This window comes from Bubalus bubalis, chromosome 8 (genome assembly GCF_019923935.1).
Source record: "Bubalus bubalis isolate 160015118507 breed Murrah chromosome 8, NDDB_SH_1, whole genome shotgun sequence".
Lineage (NCBI taxonomy): Eukaryota > Metazoa > Chordata > Mammalia > Artiodactyla > Bovidae > Bubalus > Bubalus bubalis.
Window position 1 is genome coordinate 41,912,154 of NC_059164.1, and position 20,866 is coordinate 41,933,019.

Genomic DNA, 20,866 nt, shown 5'->3' on the forward strand with positions numbered 1-20,866 from the left:
TAGAAGTTGAAAGAGTTCTACAGAAAAGCTCTAGATAACAATATGATAATCCAGAGGGAAAAAGTAATTAACCTGGCCTTCAAGGACTGAGAAAGACTTTACTAAAGAATCTGCATATCAACCAAGTATAACGTCTGTTTTACAAACTCAACATTCAATACTTCCTACTTTTATGATGCGTAAAGTGGTTGCATAGTAATCAATCAAAGAATATCTGTATACATGTATTTATGATCTTTTGTAACTTTACACATTTCATATCCTCAAAATTTTAAATCTCTCCTTACCTGTTATAAAACAGGGATCCCCATTGGTCATACTTGTAATTTATCTTATAAAATACATTGTTGCTGCTGCTGCTGCTACTAAGTCACTTCAGTCGTGTCTGACTCTGCGCCACCCCATAGACGGCAGCCAAACAGGCTCCCCCATCCCTGGAATTCTCCAGGCAAGAACACTGGAGTCGGTTGCCATTTCCTTCTCCAATGCATGAAAGTGAAAAGTCAAAGTGAAGTCGTTCAGTCGTGTCCGACTCTTAGCAACCCCATGGACTGCAGCCTACCAGGCTCCTCCATCCACGGGATTTTCCAGGCAAGAATACTGGAGTGGGTTGCCATTGCCTTCTCCAAAATACATTGTTAATGTCTTAATATTTACAGATAGACTTTAGTATGAGAAGAAAGAAAAGAAGCAAAAGGCAAAGGAGAAAAGGAAAGATACCCATTTGAATGCAAAAGAATAGCAAGGAGAGATAAGAAAGCCTTCCTCAGTGATCAATGCAAAGAAACAGAGGAAAACAATAGAATGGGAAAGACTAGAGATCTCTTCAAGAAAATTAGAGATACCAGAGGAACTTTTCATGCAAAGATAGGCACAATAAAGGACAGAAATGGTAGGGACCTAATAGAAGCAGAAAATATTAAAAAGAGGTGGTAAGAATACACAGAACTATTGTTAAAATGTCTTCATGACCCAGATAATCATGATGGTGTGATCACTCACCTAAGCCAGACATTCTGGAATGCGAAGTCAAGTGGACCTTAGGAAGCATCATTATGAACAAAGCTAGTGGAGGTGATAGAATTCCAGTTGAGCTATTTCAAATCCTAAAAGATGACGCTGTGAAAATGCTACACTCAATTTGCCAGCAAATTTGGAAAACTCAGCAGTGGCCATAGGACTGGAAAAGTTCAGTTTTCATTCCAATCCCAAAGAAAGGCAACGCCAAAGAATGCTCAAACTACCGCAAAATTGCACTCATCTCACACTCTAGCAAAGTAATGCTCAAAATTCTTCAGCTAGTCTTTAACAGTACATCAATCATGAAATTCCAGGTGTTAAAGCTGAATTTTGAAATGGCAGAGGAACGAGAAATCAAATTGCCAATATCTGTTGGATCATTGAAAAAGCAAGAGAGTTCCAAAAAAAAATCTGCTTTATTGACTATGCCAAAGCCTTTGACTATGTGGATCACAACAAACAGTGGAACATTCTTTAAGAGATGGGAATACCAGACTACCTGACCTGCCTCCTGAGAAATCTATATGCAGGTCAAGAAGCAACAGTTAGAACTGGACATGGAACAACAGACTCGTTCCACATTGGGAAAGGAGTACGTCAAGGCTGTATATTGTCACCCTGTTTATTTAACTTATATACAGGGTACATCATGAGCAATGCTGGACTGGATGAAACACAAGCTGGAATCAAGGTTGCCAGGAGAAATATCAATAACCTCAGATATGCAGATGACACCACACTCATGGCAGAAAGCAAAGAAGAACTAAAGAGCCTCTTGATGAAAGTGAAAGAGAAGAGTAAAAATGTTGGCTTAAAGCTCAGCATTCAGAAAATGAATATCATGGCATCTGGTCCTGTCACTTCATGGCAGATAGATGGGGAAACAGTGGAAGCAGTGACAGACTTTATTTGGGGGGCTCCAAAATCACTGCAGATGGTGAATGCAGCCATGAAATTAAGAAACACTTTCTCCTTGGAAGAAAAGTTATGACCAACCTAGGCAGCATATTAAAAAGCAGAGACATTACTTTGCCAAAAAAGGTCTATCTAGTCAAAGCTGTAGTCATATAAGGGACCGTAAAGAAAGCTGAGCATTAAAGAATTGATGCTTTTGGATTATGGTGTTAGAGAAGACTCCTGAGAGTCCCTTGGACTGCAAGGAGATCCAACCTCCATCCTGGAGGAAATCAGTCCTGAATATTCATTGGAAGGACTGATGCTGAAGCTGAAACTCCAGTACTTTGGCCACCTGATGCAAAGAGCTGACTCACTGGAAAAGACACTGATGCTGGGAAAGATTGAAGGCGGGAGGAGAAGGGGACACCAGAGGATGAGATGCTTGGATGGCACCACTGATTCAATGGACATGAGTTAGAGTAAACTCTAGGAGTTGGTGATGGATAGGGAGGCCTGGCGTGCTGCAGTCCATAGGGTTACAAAGAGTAGGACATGACTGAGCGGCTGAACTGAACTGAGACTTTAGTAACTCACTGTTTTTTTAAAAAGTTTAAGTGTATTAAATATGTATATCTAAAATTTGACTAAAATTTTAAAATCTTTGTTGTGTTTCTTCTTCTAGGGTATAGATGGTTTCCATGAAGCAAATTTGGGAAGGTTTTTTAAATAGAATGATATTATTAGATTTCATAAACAAATTTATTTTTTTCTTTCACTAAATTCATCTAACAGTTTAATCTCCTGAAAATACTGTGGTTGAATTTTCAATGAGGCATCCCAGCTGCTGAATATATTTCTATCTTGTTCTTGATAGAAACTCTAAATTAGTGAGTGATACAGACATATCATCACATCATGAGTAGATGTTTCTCTTCTCTTTATCAGTAAATTTGCTTATCTTGCCTGAAATGCTTTTATTAGCCATTATCCAATGGATGACCCTAAAACCTCACACACTTATGCTCATGTCATAATGTTGAAATGTGTTTCTTTTCAGTCGTAGATTGTGATATGCTAGAGTCAGACTGAGTCCTCCTCTTGTGGCTACTGTCAGCAGTGAGGGACTGTGGAAGTTAGACATGATCAGAGATTCTGCACTGACAAGCATAAACTTTCACTGTCCTTATTATCCCATTCTTATCATGGCTTCTTCTCTGTGCATATTATGCACAGGGAACAACACTGTCAGAGACAAGTTGCCTCGAAAGTACCTGGCTTGTTTAAGGTACTTCAAATATTTCAGTTACTTAAGAAAAGAGACTAGAGGGGAGAAGTAGAGTCCCAGTTTCAGTGCAGTTCTGAGTACTGTGCTAAGGAATGTGTGCATGCGTGCCTAGTCGCTTCAGTCATGTCTGACTCTTTGTGACCCTATGGACTGTAATTCATCAGGTTCCTCTGTCTGTGGGATTCTCTAGGCAAGAATACTGGAGTGGTTGCCATGCCCTCTTCCAGGGGATCTTTCCGACCACAGGATCAAACCTGCATTCCTATGTCTTCTGCATTGCAGGCAGATTCTTTACCGCTGAGCTACCAGGGAAGCTCAAGAAATGTGTACTTAATTTTATAGTTCAAAACAAAAGAAAAGAACAGAAACCTCCCAAAACTTTCTATGAAGGAGCTTCTAAACTACAAGAGTGATAAGACTGTAACTTGGAAAGCAACATAGCTTTTTCTTTAAGAGTTCATTAAAATCATCTGGACCTACATTGAAGTAAAAACTTTCTATCAACCATCCCTCCTTCCTTCACTGTTTCCAAGGAATAGGTTTATATTACCTTTTCAGTTCTTGATATAGTATCCTGCTCCTTCTGAATTTTTGATATCTACTCTGCAGCTTCCTCTCTAAAATAATTGTCATTTTCTCACGCATTGCTTTGCTGCTCATTGGAAACCGCCCAAATTCCAGGGCAGTAGTATATGTCTGATATTTACTGAAAGCTCTGAAAACTGAACATAAAACTCAGAAAACAACTTTGGATTGAATATTACACATCACTGTTCCAAAAGCCCACCAGTCTTGCCTCCAGAGTAGTTTTCTCTAGGCTCTGTCTCTCAATTTCCTTAAGACTGGCTGTGGATTCAAGTTAATGTCATTATCTTTTCAAGTTATCATTTGCTAACAGTGAAGGCCTTTAATCTCTTAAGCAGAGTTATTGAACTCTCTACCCATTATTCCTTCCCCAAATTACAGCTAAGTGTTCTTTACACATCCAAAATTGCATTAAAAGACTTAAATAAGCAAATCCCATCCATTTAGAGTCTCCAAACTGTCAGAGCACAACTTGAACAAATTTATTACACATATAGGGAAATGTAATATTTGACAGAAGTAGTTTTACAGATTAGTTTGAAAAGAATGTAGTCTTTAGTAAATAGTTTTAAGGCAAATCACTGTACATATGGGAACAAAATAAAATCTTTCTTCTTTATGCCATATGTGAACATCAATTTCTGCTGACTCAAATTCTTAAGAGAGACAGACAAATAGGATTAATTCTTAGAATAATATATAGAAGGTTATTTTTATGATTTTGGTGTATGGAAACATTTTACAAACAAGATACAAAAAAGATAACCATAAAAGAATATTTTAACAAAACCAAATATATAAAATTTAAGAATTATTTTTCATAGAATTAAAAAGTATTATTAGAAAACTGGAGAAGATAGTCACCACATATAGTAGCTGGCAAAATACTACTAATAATATAAAATGTAATAATAATAATATAAAACCTGCAAGTAATAACAAACTACAAAAGTATAAGAAAAAAAGCAAACAACCTAATTGCAATATAGGTAAAATGAATGAATGAGCTTTTAACTGAAGGAAAACACAGCTAGGAAATGAGTATATGAAAGGATGCTAAGTTTCATTGGTAATAAGAGGAATGCAAAGTAAGACTTCAATAATGTGAACATTTTACCCTAATTATATTGGTAAGATTTTTAAAAATATGCCAATATAAAGTGTTTGTAAAGATTCCAAGCAATTAGAATTCAAACACTATTGGTTAAAGCATACATTGGTTGGAACAATTTGAAAATATTTTACTTTTGTACAAAATGCACAGATAACAAGTCACAGAGAAGTTTGTACATCTGTACCAACAGGCAGGTACAAGAGCATTTATAGTTACATTTTTTACAATAGCAAAGGACTAAAAAGAAACAAGAAGATGGACTCTAACTATAGATATCAACCTGAATGAATCTCAGACACTGTATTTAATGAAAAATAAATTAATAAACAGTATCAGAAGACTTTGTACTGTGTGATACAATTTTTATAAAACTCAGAAATGAATAGAATTTTAAAATATGTGCATGTATACATAGGTGAAATATACATATACATAGCTGAACACAATGTAGAAAAAAGCAAGGACTATAGAATTAAGTCTTGGGACTAATCATGGAGGAATACATAGGCAATTGCAATTGTACTGGGAATAACTCTTTTTTCAAACTGAATGGTAGCTTCACCTTGTTGATTTCACTGTTATGTTTAATAACTACACTTATGTTATATATGTTATAGTCTGAGAGAATTATTCCTTCTCTGTGTTCCCAAAGAACACTTCTCACAGCAATCCAGAAGGGGAAGGGAGGCAATATGACATTAATATTGTCCCAGTCTTAAATCCTTCGGCTCCTGAGCGTAGATCTTGTTCCTTATGTTTATTTAAGATTTGTTTCTTAAATAGACTAATGTTGAAAAAAGTAAATGTAGCTAGAAAATCCTATTGCTAAACCATTTCTAAATAAAGAAAATTTAACCATAGTATTGTATCATTATAATTCATGATTTTGCTGAATTGTTTTCTTGCCTTCTACAAGACAAACTAGCAGATTCTAAATCTACTTTGTTCATGTACTTAGCCATTATTATAAAGTGATAAACATTAAAATATCATTTTTAAATTTTATGTTAAGCAATAATATGTCTGTGTCCTAAGAAAGAATAAAAAAGATTTCCACACATATTATATTCATTTTGTGTTTAAAAATAAAGCAAAATGGCTGTTATTTTCTCTTCAAAAAAGCCTTACTTAGGAAAAATTAATTGAAGTTCAATTTATTCAAGATGTTTGTTCCTAGACTTGCTCCTGATTGGCTTGATACTTTCATTGTTTCGCAATGAACAGATTGAAATATTGTTTGGTCAATGCTTTGGGTCGTATTTTGGGAATATAGTAGAGGAAGGCATACTTGCTTTACACAAGACAGAGGAAGGTGTTCACACAAAGGACAGCATGGTTTTCAGTATATAATTTATGAAACACAGTTATTAAGAGTCAGGTCAGGGGAGGCACTCTGATGATACTATGTGATTATCCAGAAAAATGCTCAAAACTATGAATAAGAATGAGAATGAACCTCTAGTTCACATTGAAAGATGCATTTATAGCTATGAATGTGCATCATTGAAAGGATTAGGAGAGATTGCTTTCTTACCACAACAGATTTGGCCAGATGTTAACTGTTAGATTTAGCAAAATTCTTGGAGAAAAGCCAGATGTAAATCTGTGTCTTCCTCCTTAGTTTTAATAATTCCATCATCATCTAAAGTCTCTTTTTAGTGAAGTGTATCTCTGCTATATTAACCAGGATCTTATGCTTTTCTTCTGAAACAAAGATACATTACACTGTAGTAGAGGTTAAAAAGCAAGGATTCTGAACTGAACCTTCCATTCAACTTTTTACTCCATGCATTATTGCCTGTGTGATCTTGTGCAAGGTATTTGTCCTCTCTAAGCCTCATTTTATCATCTATAAAACAGCACATAGAACACAGTTAAACAATGTTAGTTATGATATTCAGCCTGCACTTGCAGCAGCATTGCCATCTCATCTGAAATTTTACTGGATTTCTTAACAAAATAACAATTTCTTATGTAGTTAGAGAACAATAGGAAGAAATTAAATGTTTTATTGATTGTGATTCAGCAACTCTTTGTTGAGTATCTACTATGTCATGAATAAAATCTGATAATCTGTAAGGTTTCTTATGGACCAAGCATAATTCAATATGAAGTTTTTAGTGCTGAATTTTCATACAGAAATTATTATGTTTTCTTATATAAAGGAATTTACTTAGGGATAATTTCATCCATGCTTTGGGAAAGTAAAAATAAATAAATAAATAAAATCTATAGGCCACACCTATATTTATTCTCTGAGTCATCATTAAGTAGTCTTATCAACCTTAAGTATCAGAAAGCTCAACTTTAGAGTGGTTTCCTTCTATTTTCTTGATTGATAGAACTAATGCTTTGACAATGTTTTAAGGAAATCTCTTCACTTTTTCTTTATCTCTTGCACAGTGGTACTTATGTTTGAGGTCTAGACTTGCATTCCACCCTAATCATTTCTTGACCAACCACTGTGCTCCTGCTCTACTTCCCAAATCCAAACTGAACTTGTGTGCTTCTGCAGTCTCGATGTGTTTATTTCCACATGTATTCACTTGCCTGAATTGTACCATGGTTTACCTGTACATTTGTGAATTCTTAGATTGTATATTTCTTTTTTTTTAATTTTATTTTATTTTTAAACTTTACATAAGTGTATTAGTGTTGCCAAATATCAGAATGAATCTGCCAAGGTATACATGTGTTCCCCACCCTGAACCCTCCTCCATCCTCCCTCCCCATACCATCCCTCTAGGTCGTCCCAGTGCACTAGGCCCAAGCATCCAGTATCGTGCATCGAACCTGGACTGGCAACTCATTTCATACATGATATTTTACATGTTTCTTTTTTTTTTTTAATTTTATTTTATTTTTAAACTTTACATAACTGTATTAGTTTTGCCAAATATCAAAATGAATCCGCCACAGGTATACATGTGTTCCCCATCCTGAACCCTCCTCCCTCCTCCCTCCCCATTCTATCCCTCTGGATCGTCCCAGTGCACCAGCTCCAAGCATCCAGTATCGTGCATCGAACCTGGACTGGCAACTTGTTTCATACATGATATTTTACATGTTCCAATGCCATTCTCCCAAATCTTCCCACCCTCTCCCTCTCCCACAGAATCCATAAGACTGTTCTATACATCAGTGTCTCTTGCTGTCTCGTACACAGGGTTATTGTTACCATCTTTCTAAATTCCATATATACACGTTAGTATACTGTATTGGTGTTTTTCTTTCTGGCTTACTTCACTCTGTATAATAGGTTCCACTTTCATCCACCTCATTAGAACTGATTCAAATGTATTCTTTTTAATGGCTGAGTAATACTCCATTGTGTATATGTACCACTGCTTGCTTATCCATTCATCTGCTGATGGACATCTAGGTTGCTTCCATGTCCTGGCTATTATAAACAGTGCTGCAATGAACATTGGGGTACACGTGTCTCTTTCCCTTCTGGTTTCCTCAGTGTGTATGCCCAGCAGTGGGATTGCTGGATCATAAGGCAGGTCTATTTCCAGTTTTTTAAGGAATCTCCACACTGTTCTCCATAGAGGCTGTACTAGTTTGCATTCCCACCAACAGTGCAAGAGGGTTCCCTTTATTCCACACCCTCTCCAGCATTTATTGCGTGTAGACTTTTGGATCGCAGCCATTCTGACTGGTGTGAAATGGTACCTCATAGTGGTTTTGATTTGCATTTCTCTGATAATGAGTGATGTTGAGCATCTTTTCATGTGTTTGTGAGCCATCTGTCTGTCTTCTTTGGAGAAATGTCTGTTTAGTTCTTTGGCCCATTTTTTGATTGGGTCATTTATTTTTCTGGAGTTGAGCTGTAGGAGTTGCTTGTATATTTTTGAGATTAGTTGTTTGTCAGTTGCTTCATTTGCTATTATCTTCTCCCATTCTGAAGGCTGTCTTTTCACCTTGCTAATAGATTGTATATTTCTAACTATTTGTTGTTGTTTTTTTTTAATTGCTATCTGGCATCTCAATGTACCTTCTCTACTACATTTCATCCTATGAGCCCATGTATTGTGGCAATTATCAATTTTGCAATTAGTAACAAGCCTCTAAAAAGCTGAGTCCATGTCCTATTCTTGTTTATGTTTTCGGAATTTATCATCTCTTGCATGTACCAAAGTGTGAAAGTGCTAATCCCTCAATCGTGTTCGACTCTTTGCAACACCATGGACTATAGCCTTCCAGGCTCCTAGGTCCATGGAATTCTCCAGGCAAGAATACTGGAGTGGATTGCAATTTCCTCCTCCAGGGAATTATCCCAAACATGGGATTAAATCCAGGTTTCCTGCATTGCAGGCAGGTTCTTTACCCTCTGAGCCACCAGGGGAGCCCACAATAGTGTTTGTCACTCAGGCATGTCCAACTCTTTGCATCCCCATGGACTACAGCCAGACATACTCCTCTGTCCATGAAATTCTCCAGGCAAGAATACTGGAATGGGTTGTCATTCCCTTCTCCAGGGCATCTTCCCAACCCAGGGATCAAACCCGGGTCTCCTGCATTGTGGGTAGATTCTTTACCATCTGAGTCACCAGGGAAATTGCATGTAGGAGGTGCACAATAAATATTAATGAAACTAAATTAGAATAGCATTTGAAGATCCTTAAAAATTAAATAGAAAAATTACACATAAGACATATTTTCTGACCATTCAATTGATGATTAATTGATTACTTTATTAAGTGATGCAACAGATATTTAGTGAACATCTATTATTTGTCAAGCATTGTGTTGCTTGTAAGATAGTTGAGTCCTTATTTTCATGGAGTTTGCATTTGAATGTAAACAAATAGACATATAAGGTAATTCCAGAAGATGATAAGGTGATAAGAATACATAGGGCTGGGATAAAAGGATGACAACATTATGGCAGTAGAAAACTTTAAGGAAGAGGTATCCTACCTAAGTCATTAGTGTTGAAAAATAAGGATAAGCAACAACAGATTTGAAATCAGAGGAAACAGCTTAGGAAACATTATGAAGTGCAGTAAGCTTGGGGTTGAATAAATAGAAAAATGTCAGTATTGCTGGATTTTAGAGTTCTAAGAGCGACAGGCCAAAGAACTGAGTAAAAACAGATAACTAATAAAACTTTAGTCCATATCAGAGTTTGGATTTTTATGTTAAGTGCATTTTAGATTTTAAAGAAACTGTTCTAATTTAAGTCTTTGAAAGGTATATTTGGTTGCTGTATAGAGAAGGGACTATAGGAAGTTAAGGATGTAGGTAGGGAAAGATAAGAAATGAAGCTAGTTTAGGATTGGAACACTGTAGGAGGACAAACGTAGATGGATATGTGACATAGCTGAACAGGTGATGAATCAGATAAGGAGGGTGAAAGAAAGAGGAATCACGACCATTTGAGGCTTAAACAACTAGGTAGCTGGTAATAGCATTAACCAAAATGGAAAACACTAAAAGAAACTAGTCTGCAGACAGCAAATCAAAACTTTTGTTTTTGAAATATTAAACTTGTCTGTTAGCCATTCAAAGATGTCCAGTAGCCAGTGCTCAGGTGGAGAGGTCAGGCTTCTAGACATTCATTTGCCAGTTATCATCTTACAGATGCTGCTTAAAGGCAAAGGGATGGATGAAATCACATGGATAATAATAAACTTTATAGTGTTGGTGCTTTGAAATCCTGGAACCTGTGCTCATTTTACTGGTAATTTATCACATTATTTATTAATTCAATAAGACTTATTCAATGGTTACCATAGGCCAAATACTGGTAATATAACAGTGAACAGGACAAAGTACTCTGCCTTCAAAGAGCTTAGATAATCTTGAGGAAGACAGTAAGTAAACAAATAACCATAAATTTATAGTTTAACTATGGTTTAAAAAAAATAATGCTGATGTGCAAAAGAAAATTGAGAAGAAGGGCTAGAGAATGACAGGGGTGCTATGATAGGATGATCATTAAAGGCTTTTCTGAAGAGGTGGCATTTCTGATGTAGGCAGATACAGATCACAAACATTTCTAATGTTATGCTTATCAATACAAGATCCTTCAACACTACTAGGCAAAAGATAATGTTCATACCTCAGATCATTCCTAAAAAGTTGGCATTACCTGGATTTATTGGCTTATTTTGTCTTAATATGAGGTCAATTCAGTGGTAGATTTTGATAATGGCTAAAATGGTAACAGGTATTTTTGACACATATTTGAATTAAAGTCTGCCTGTAAAATAATACTTTATTAACTAACCTGTCCTTATGAATTTTTCACTATTACTTCCATTTTAGCTCACATAATACTTATTTATGTGCATTTATAAGCTCTCTTCTTTGATTATAGTCTTAATGAATGGAGAATTCATCCATGTTTGAATCATATCTGCACCCCTAAGACATCTAGAATAGCGTCTAGCATATGATAGCTACTTAATCAATGGACAAGCTGTATAAAGTATGAAAGTCTGTAAGCAGCAAATTATATATTGCTACTTATTAATTAATTCCAACTTTTTAGAAATGATCTGAGGTATGAACATTATCTTTTGCCTAGTAGTGTTGAAGGATCTTGTATCGATAAGCAATATATACTCAACAGAATAAAAAATGAAATATAAATTATATATATTTCATTTTTTATTCTGTTGAGTAGAGATACTTATAGTTACCACTGTTTAAATATTATTTGGAGTTTTAAAACTAATTTTTAATATCTGTATTCTTTCACTGTAAAAATATCAACGATCAATAACGAAGACATATTTCAAGAAAAGGTTCGATGAGAAATTCTTGAGGGTTTGGGGTTTAAATGTATAAGGCTCACCTGGAGAATTTCTTCAAGCATCTCAAGGTCCTCTTCTCCCTTACCAAAAATAAAAGAATAGCATTGTTGATATATGTATCTGGAAAAGAGCTATGCCTCATTCCATTGTTGTTAGTCTCTCAGTCATGTCCAACTCTTTGGGACCCTATGGACTACAGAGTTCCAGGCTTCCCTGTCCTTCAGTATGTCCCAAAGTTTACTGAAACTCACATCCATTTAGTTGATGATGCCATCCAACATCTCATCCTCTGTTTCCTCTTCTCCTGCCTTCAATCTTTCCCATCATCAGGGTCCTTTCCAATGACGTGGCTCTTTGCATCAGGGGGCCTAAGTATTGAAGCTTCAACTTCAACATCAGTCTTTCCAAAGAATATTCAGGGTTGATTTCCTTTAGAATTGACTGGTTTGATCTCCTTGCTGTCCAAGTGACTCTCAAGAGTCTTCTCCAGCACCACAGTTCAAAAGCATCAATTCTGCACTCAGCCTTCTTTATGTTCCAAATCTCACATCCATACATGACTACTGGAAAAACCATAGCATTGACTAGACAGACCTTTTTTTGGCAAAGTAATGTCTTTGCTTTTTAATATGATGCCTAGATTGGTCATAGCTTTTCTTCCAAGGAGCAAGTGTCTTTTAATTTCATGCCTGCAATCACCATCTGCAGTGATTTTGGAACCCCCCCCAAAATAAAGTCTGTCACTCTTTCCATTGTTTTTCCATCTATTCGTCATGAAGTGATGGGACCAGATGCCGTGATCTTAATTTTCTGAATGTTGAATTTTAAACCAGCTTATACACTGTCCTCTTCCACCTTCATTGAGAAGCTCTTTAGTTCCTCTTCACTTTCTGCCATGAGGATCGTATCATCTGCATATCTGAGGTTACTGATATTTCTCCCAGGAATCTTGATTCCAGCTTGTTCTTCAATCCAGCTTGACACTTTGCATGATGTACTTTGCATATAAGTTAAATAAGCAGGATGACAATATATAGCCTTGACATACTCCTTCCCCAATTTGGAACCAGTTGTTTGTTCAATCTCTGGTACTAACTGTTGCTTCTTGTCCTGCATGCAAGTTTCTCAGTAGACAGGTAAGGTGGTCTGGTATTCCCATCTCTTTAAGATTTTTCCACATTTTGTTGTGATCCACACAGTCAAAGGCTTTAGCATAGTCAATGAAACAGAAGTAGATGTTTTTTTCTGGAATTTCCTTGCTTTTTCTGTGATCCAATGGATGTTAATTTGATCTCTGGTTTCTCTGCCTGTTCTTAATCCAGCTTGTATATCTGGAAGTTCTTGGTTTTCATACTGTTGAAGCCTAGCTTAAAGGGTTTTGAGCATTACCTTGCTAGCATGTGAAATGTGAGCAGTTGTGCGGTAGTTTGAACATTCTTTGGCATTGCTTTTGTTTTCGATTGGAATGAAAACTGACCTTTTCCAATCTTGTGCTTGTGGCCACTGCTGAGTTTTCCAAATTTATTGGCATATCCTGAGCCATTTTTCATGGTAGAAATATTCCCTATCATTCAAGTGTTTAGGGTCTGAAGAAAAAATGTTGAGAGACTCATCATACATTAAGACTAAATAGCTGATTTATTTTTGCAAAGTTATCGTTAGTTCCAGGTGGCAGTATAAACAGTAGTACTATGTTAAATAAGCTGAGTGAATTTTGGAAAACTGTCAGTGCCAAAGAATATCTTGGAGACCCGTAACTGGTCAAGTGCTTTCCTTTTACTGCTTCTTTTGGTAATATCAATGTTATCTTCACAAGATAAAGCACTTCTGTAACAATAAAAGTTACCTGTTACAGTTAATAGCTGATAAATTGGGAGCCAACACAGTGCAGCCAACTATGAGTGACTGAAGACAACTGCAATGTTTGCTTTCTGTATTTCTCAGAAAGACTTGCTGGGTGCCTACACATCTGACATGATTAGGACAATGTATTAAAAATTGTTATATATTAAGCCTAAGAGATGAGGTGGAAGTACAACTAAGTTTTGTCTATTTTGAAAAAGTAGTATTTTCTCACAGCTTGTCTCCATTTTTTAAATGCTTTTTGTCTTTTAGGATTGCATGGTAAATAGCACACTTGTTTTTTGTCCAAACTTTTTTTTCCTTTTCACGGTCTGATTGACATTACTTTCCCATGTTCACTTGGGCATAGCATTGCAAGTGTAAACACAAAGTGGTACCTTGTCAAAATGGCATTTTGTATTAAAGATCATTGTTTTCTGGTACTTCAAAAACCTAATGAGAACCATTGCTGAATGCTAAGTAAGAGTTGTTGTTAATGATTCAATGATATTTCATATAGCTCATAACACTAAGAACTTTACCTGAAATTTTACTCACAGAAGTATCTTTGTTAAGTTTTTTTGTGTTTCCATATTTCTTTCTATGTCTCATTTTCCACACTGCCCTTCTATTCACCACCAAATAAAGTCACCTTCCCGTCTGATATGATTCATTCTTACCTGTCAGCTAAAATGTTTTATCACATGAGTCTTTTCCTGTAAGGATATAGCACCCATTATAATATGAGATCAAATTGCCAACATCCGTTGGATCATAGAAAAAGCAAGATAATTCCAGAAAAACACCTACTTCTGCTTCATTAACTACGCTATAGCCTTTGACCGTGTGGAAAACAACAAACTGGAAAATTCTTAAAGAGATGAAAATACTGATCACCTTACATTCTCCCTGAGAAAACTGTATGCAGGTCAAGAAACAACAGTTAGAACCGGACATGGAAAAATGACTGGTTCCAAATTGGGGAAGGAAAAAGTCCAGGCTGTATATTGTCATCCTGCTTATTTAACTTATATGCAGTGTACATCATGTGAAATGCCAGGCTGGATGAAGCACAAACTGGGATCAAGATTCCCAGGAGAAATATCAATACCCTCAGATATGCAGATGACACCACCCTCGTGGCAGAAAGTGAAGAGGAACTAAAGAGCCTCTTGATGAAGGTGAAAGAGAAGAGTGAAAAAGCTGGCTTAAAATTCAAAAAACTAAGATCACGGCATCTAGTCCCATCACTTCATACCAGTAGATGGGGGAACAATGGAATGAGTGACAGACTATATTTTCTTGGACTCCCAAATCACTGCAGACAGTGACTGCAGCCATGAAATGAAAAGACACTTGCTCCTTGAAAGAAAAGCTGTTACAAACCTAGATATCATATTAAAAAGCAGAGACATTTCTTTGCTGACAAAGGTCCATCTGGTCAAAACTATGGTTTTTCCAATAGTTATGTATGGATGTGAGAGCTGGACTGTAAAGAAAGCTGAGCGCAGAAGAATTGATGCTTTTTAACTGTGGTGCTGAAGAAAACTCTTGAGAGTCCTTTGGACAGGAAGGACATCAAACCAGTCAATTCTAAAGGAAATCAGTCCTGAATATTCATTGGAAGAACTGATGTTAAAGCTGAAGCTCCAACACTTTGGCCACCTGATGTAAAGAGCCGACTCCTTAGAAAAGATCCATGATGCTGGGAAAGATTGAAGGCAGGAGGAGAAGGGCATGACAGAGGATGAGATGGTTGGATGGCATCACCAACTCAATGGACGTGAGTTTGAGCAAGCTCTGAGAGATGGTGAAGGACAGGGAAGCCTGGCGTGCTATGGTCTATGAGGTCACAAAGAGTCAAACACAACTGAGCGACTGAACAACAAACTACTACCGGAAATTAAAACCAAGGACTAGGTCAGCAATAGGCTCTGAGTAAGATATTCACACTCTGTACTTCACAACAGGTTGAATAAAGACTTGCTTTTTCTATTTATATCCCTTGATTTTCACATTGAAAAAAAGTGAAAGTGTTAGTCACTCAGTTGTGTCCAAATCTTTGTGACCTGTGGATTGTAGCCCACCAGGCTCTTCCATCCATGGAATTCTCCAGCCAAGAATACTGGAGTGGGTAACCCCCTTCTCCTGGGGATCTTCCTTACCCATGGATCGAACCAGAATCTCCTGCATCGCAGGTAGATTCTTTACTTTCTGAGACACCAGGGAAGCTCATATTCCACATTAGTGTGATAATAGTATGATATCCACAGTGATTTCCCATATGGGTAAATTAATGTCGATAGGCCATATGTTTTATTTTGAATCCTTTAAAAGTTATACTGTTACCTTCTTTCATGGCATTTGCATCCTTGGGGAATTGTTTAACTGTACGTTACACGGATTTAAAAACTGAAATAAGTTCATGTCATCCTAAACCTTTACTAAACCTAAACCCTAAGAAGGGAGTATTTATTGCTTTGTTATGTGTTGAGCTGACCTTCTCCCCCTCACAATTTATTAAAATGATAAACTACTATTGGTTCTTTCTCTAAAATGGAGATAAGTCTTACTGGAGGGAGAGAGGTTCCGATCCTGACCCTGAGTAACCAGAATAATTTTAGAAGATGATTCATTAATTAGATTTATAAACTTCAGACACTGAAATATTGCTTTCTTGATGTGTTTGAAGAAGAGTGTCATTTGAATTTCCCAGGGACAATCTTGGTTGTAATCTTTTCTGATAGTAAATGGAAGGTGATGCTATTGAAATAGCTTTCTGCTAGACTTTGTAGTTAAAACCCTGCATTTCCAGGGGAATTGCTGCTTCTTGCAAGTGAAGATATTTATTGATAGATACCCTGACAGTCTACCAAGCTCCTTTCTCTAAAGCAGTGGAAAGTACAATGCAGAGTTTTCTAGACCTTTTTTTTTTCTTAGCCAAGGGATAGGTTTCCAATTTCTTTATCAACTGGAGTGTTCTTTCCTAAAGATGGAATCTATTTTCCTGCTTTGCTCATCATAGATACCACATGTATGTAGTATACTGTGAAATGGATTATAGATGGATTGTTATTTTTCATATTGATTTTTATTGAGATGTAATTCATGTACTATGAAATCTCCTCCTTTAAAGTGTACAATTATTTGGGTTTTACTATATTTACAATGTTGTACAACAGTCACCAGTTTCTAATTCCAGAACATTATCATCACCCTCAAATAAATCCTGAACCCATTAGAAGTCATTCTTGATCCCATCCACTACTCTCTCCTGGAAACTACTAACCTACTTTCTTTTTATCTATGGATTTGCCTATTCTAGGCTTCCCTGGTGGCTTAGCGGTAAAGAATCCGCCTGTAATGCAGGAATCGCAGGAGACATGGGTTCGATCCCTGGGTCGGGAAGATCCCCTGGAGAAGGAAATGGCAACCCACTCCAGTGTTCTTGCCTGGGAAAACCCACGTACAGAGGAGCCTGGTGGGCTACAGTCCATGGGTTCACAAAGAGTTGGACATGACTGAGGAACTAACACTAATAGACCCTAGACATTTCAAATAAATGATATCATACAGCATGTGGCTTTTTGTGACCTCTTCTTTCATTTAGCATTTTCAGGATTCATCCTTGTTACAGAACATATCAGTACTTCATTGTCTTTTATAGTTGAATTATATTTCATTGTGTTGACATAACTCATTTTGTATATACATTTGTCAGTTGATGGTTATCTGGGTTGGTCCATCTTTTTGGCTGTTAAGAGTACTACTTACGAACATTTCATACAAGGATTTCTGTGGATATTTGTTGCCTAGTCTCTCGAATATATACCTATGGTTGAATATACACATTATTCCTGTATACTAATTTTAAGTAGAAAACCAAAGTATCTTTCACATTTATATAATCATTGCAAGAGTATAATTAACTCATCATTTCATTTGAGAATCAAAATCTTCTTTAGTCATCCTTTAAGATTTGTGGATATTTGGCAAATCTAATACAGTTATGTAAAGTTTAAAAATAAAATAAAATTAAAAAATAAAAAAAAATAAAAAAAAAAAAAAAAAAAAAAAGATTTGTGGATAGGCACCTGAAAACTTATTTCCAATCTGTTTGCCTGTAAATTCAGAAAACGGTGTGAAATTAGAGCCTTGTGTGGTTGTGTGTGTGTCCATGCATGGATTTCCTCTTGGTCCTGTCACTTCATGTGTATACTGTTATTTTATTTTTATGTGGTTGTGGTCAGTATTAGACCAAAAAGAAAATAAAGAAAAGTCTTAGTGTAAGGGAAAAAAAACTGCCTGAAAACCATATTAGACTATTTTTATGCTTATATATTTTAGTCAGAAAATAGATTACAAAAGCATGAATGAGAAGGATAGATTCAAGATAATCTTTTCTTAATTATAGTACATAAAAATTCGTGTTTTCAAAAGATATAATGACATAGACAAATGCATACAGTATACTAGTTTGTATAATAGAAACCACACTCAATAAAAAGCAAATTATGTAACAGTATTTTCCCAATTTTATACAAAAAATATACAGACAGCATAAATATTTCAAAATGCTAAAAGTGGTTATCCTTAGTAGCTTTACATTTTCCTATATTCTTTATTTAGTTTTCTATATTTTATACAATTATTATGAACTATAGACATAAGTAGAAAAAAAACCCATAATTTAACAATTGTTCCTTTTATGCTTGTTACCAAGATAGTCAATCATTTAAACAAAACCCATATCATTTTCAAAAAGTATCAGCGAACTCTAGCATTCAGATGCATTGATAAGATCTCACTTAGGATCATTCTGGATATTAATGACATAAAATAGGAACATTTGTGTTGGAAAGGATGGAATACTATATTCTAGACCTACAGCCTCAGATTGATGAAACATATCAACTAGTCTTCTTCAGTAGACTTTTGTTTGTCACAACTTGGAGAACTTAGAGTCACAGATGGCTTCTAGTGGGTGAAGAACTTCCAGGGATGCAGCACAATATCCTAAAATGATTAGAGCAGCCTCCTACAGCAAAGAGCTATTGAATCCAAAATGTACTAAGGTTGAAAATTCATATTTAAACAAGCAATCATGTCATAAATTTAGATGCCTTAAATGGGCAACAATCTTTACATACTTGAAAGCTTTTTTAGACTCAGAATTTAGAAATGTAGTTTTAAACCTGAAGTTGATACCTATGTGTAGGATAAACCCATATTATAAATTTTTCATTTAAGTAAATACATGATACTAAGATTGGGGCTTGTGTTATTTCAAGTTTCTACTATACAAACTGAAATTGATAGTTTGACAATATTGTTTAATGAAATTTTTATTCTACAATAAATTACTTTTAGGAAATAAGATTTCTATACTTCAGTTTCTTACTGATACTCTGTGTAGTGTTTTTTTTCCATTAAAATGATGACATAAGTCTAATTTATCACACATATCCTAGAAGTTTTATACGGAGATCATGTACACAGAGCTATCCTGATATATTGTTTAAAGAAAAACATGGCTTTATCTCCAAAGTTTTGTTGTGTTAAAAGATGATGTATTTTTGTGGAAATTTAACTTGTTATATTTATTGCCATAAACAATTGTTACATTGACTGATTTCTATAATTTTGTATTTTCTTTCTATATCATTTAATAGAGCTGTCTTTGTCCTATTTATCTTTTTTTTAATTGGAGGATAATTTTTTTTATAATGTGTTGGTTTCTGCTATACAACATCATGTATAAGCTATAATTATACATATATCCCCCGCCCTTAAGCTCCCTCCCACCCCACCTCCAAATCCCTCCCCCTAGGTTGTCACAGAGCACTGAGCTGGGCTCCCTGTGCTACACAGCAGCTTCCCACTTTCTGTTTTATACATGGTAGTGTATATATGTCAGTGCTACTGTCTCAATTTTTCCCACTCTACTCTTCCCCCGCTGTGTCCATAAGTCCGTTATCCATCTCTGTGTCTCTATTCCTGCCTGAAGATTGGATCATCAGTACCATTTTTCTAGATTCTATATGTGTGCATTAATGTACTATATTTGATTTTCTCTTTCTGACTTATTTCACTCTTATAATAGGCTATTGGTTCATCCATGTCACTACATTGACTCAGATTCATTCTTTGTTATGGCTGAGTAATATTCCATTGTATATATGTGCCACAGCTTCTTTATCCATTCATCTGTCAATGAACATCTAGGTTGCTTCCGTGTCCTGGCTATTGTAAATAGTGCTGCAGTGAACATCGGAGTACATATGTCTTTTTGAATTATGGCTTTCTCAGGGTATATGCCCAGTAGTGGGGTTGCTGGGTCATATGGTAGTTTTATTCCTAGTTTTTTAAGGAATAGCCATACTGTTCTCCATAGTGGCTGTATCAATTTACATTCTCACAAACAGTGCAAAAGGCTTCCCTTTTCTCCACATCCTCCACATTTATTGTTTGAAGATTTTTTTGGTAATGGCCATTCTAACCAGTGTGAGATAATACCTAATTGTAGTTTTGGCTTGCATTTCTCTAATAATGAATCATGTTGAGCATCTTTTCATGTGTTTATCGGCCCCATGTATGTCTTCTTTGGAGAACTGACTACTAACAAAGCATATAAAAATCATTTTTAGAAACCATGTAGGCATTACTGAAAACAGCTAAAATTTATTTACCATAGGGAATTACAGTGACTGAATACACACCATGAAAGTCTGTTGTGACCAATAACTAGAACATTTAAACTCATTGACAACAATCTAAAGAAAGATATCATTCTTGTTTGACAACGTTTCTGCAAAGAATGGATGCCTTAATTCTTCAGCCTAATGTCAGGCAGTAGTTCCCTTCACTTCCTACGGTCCCACACACCTCTCCTCTCAGGTTGGGGAAGAGACAGTCTCCCCAGAATAAAACCAAACAAGATCTTTCCCTCAACAAGTTCTTTGCTCATGATGTTTCCTCCTTGCATGGTCAGAGCCTACTCACTCCTGTTTAATAAAGAACTCCCAACTCTTGTCTGCCTCTCTGTTTATGCACTCTCCTCTGTTATTCTCCTTCTCCACATTCTTTCTCCTTCATAATGTTTTAACTTTTGTGACTGTTTATTACTTGTTTGTCTGGAAAATTGTTTTTCTCTGACACACTGACACTGAGAAAGAAAACTGTCTATTCTCACTAAGTTCACAGAGTACACAGAGGAGTTGTGGCACAGGGATTATGGGTTGAATATCTGAGTGGTATTGGAAAAAGGAATTAGAGCTATTTTTAAGCACCTATTATGTGCCATGTGCTCAGCTCTGTGCCAGTGGTTCAATAGTTGGAGAGACATGTCAATCTCTTCCT

At 36.0% G+C, this 20,866-nt stretch overlaps 1 protein-coding gene across 13 annotated transcripts in view; it reads left to right on the forward strand.

Annotated features, from left to right (window-relative positions):
- Positions 1-20,866, forward strand: part of MAGI2 (membrane associated guanylate kinase, WW and PDZ domain containing 2) — a 1,452,748-nt gene that overhangs the window by 542,113 nt on the left and 889,769 nt on the right. The window lies entirely within an intron of this gene.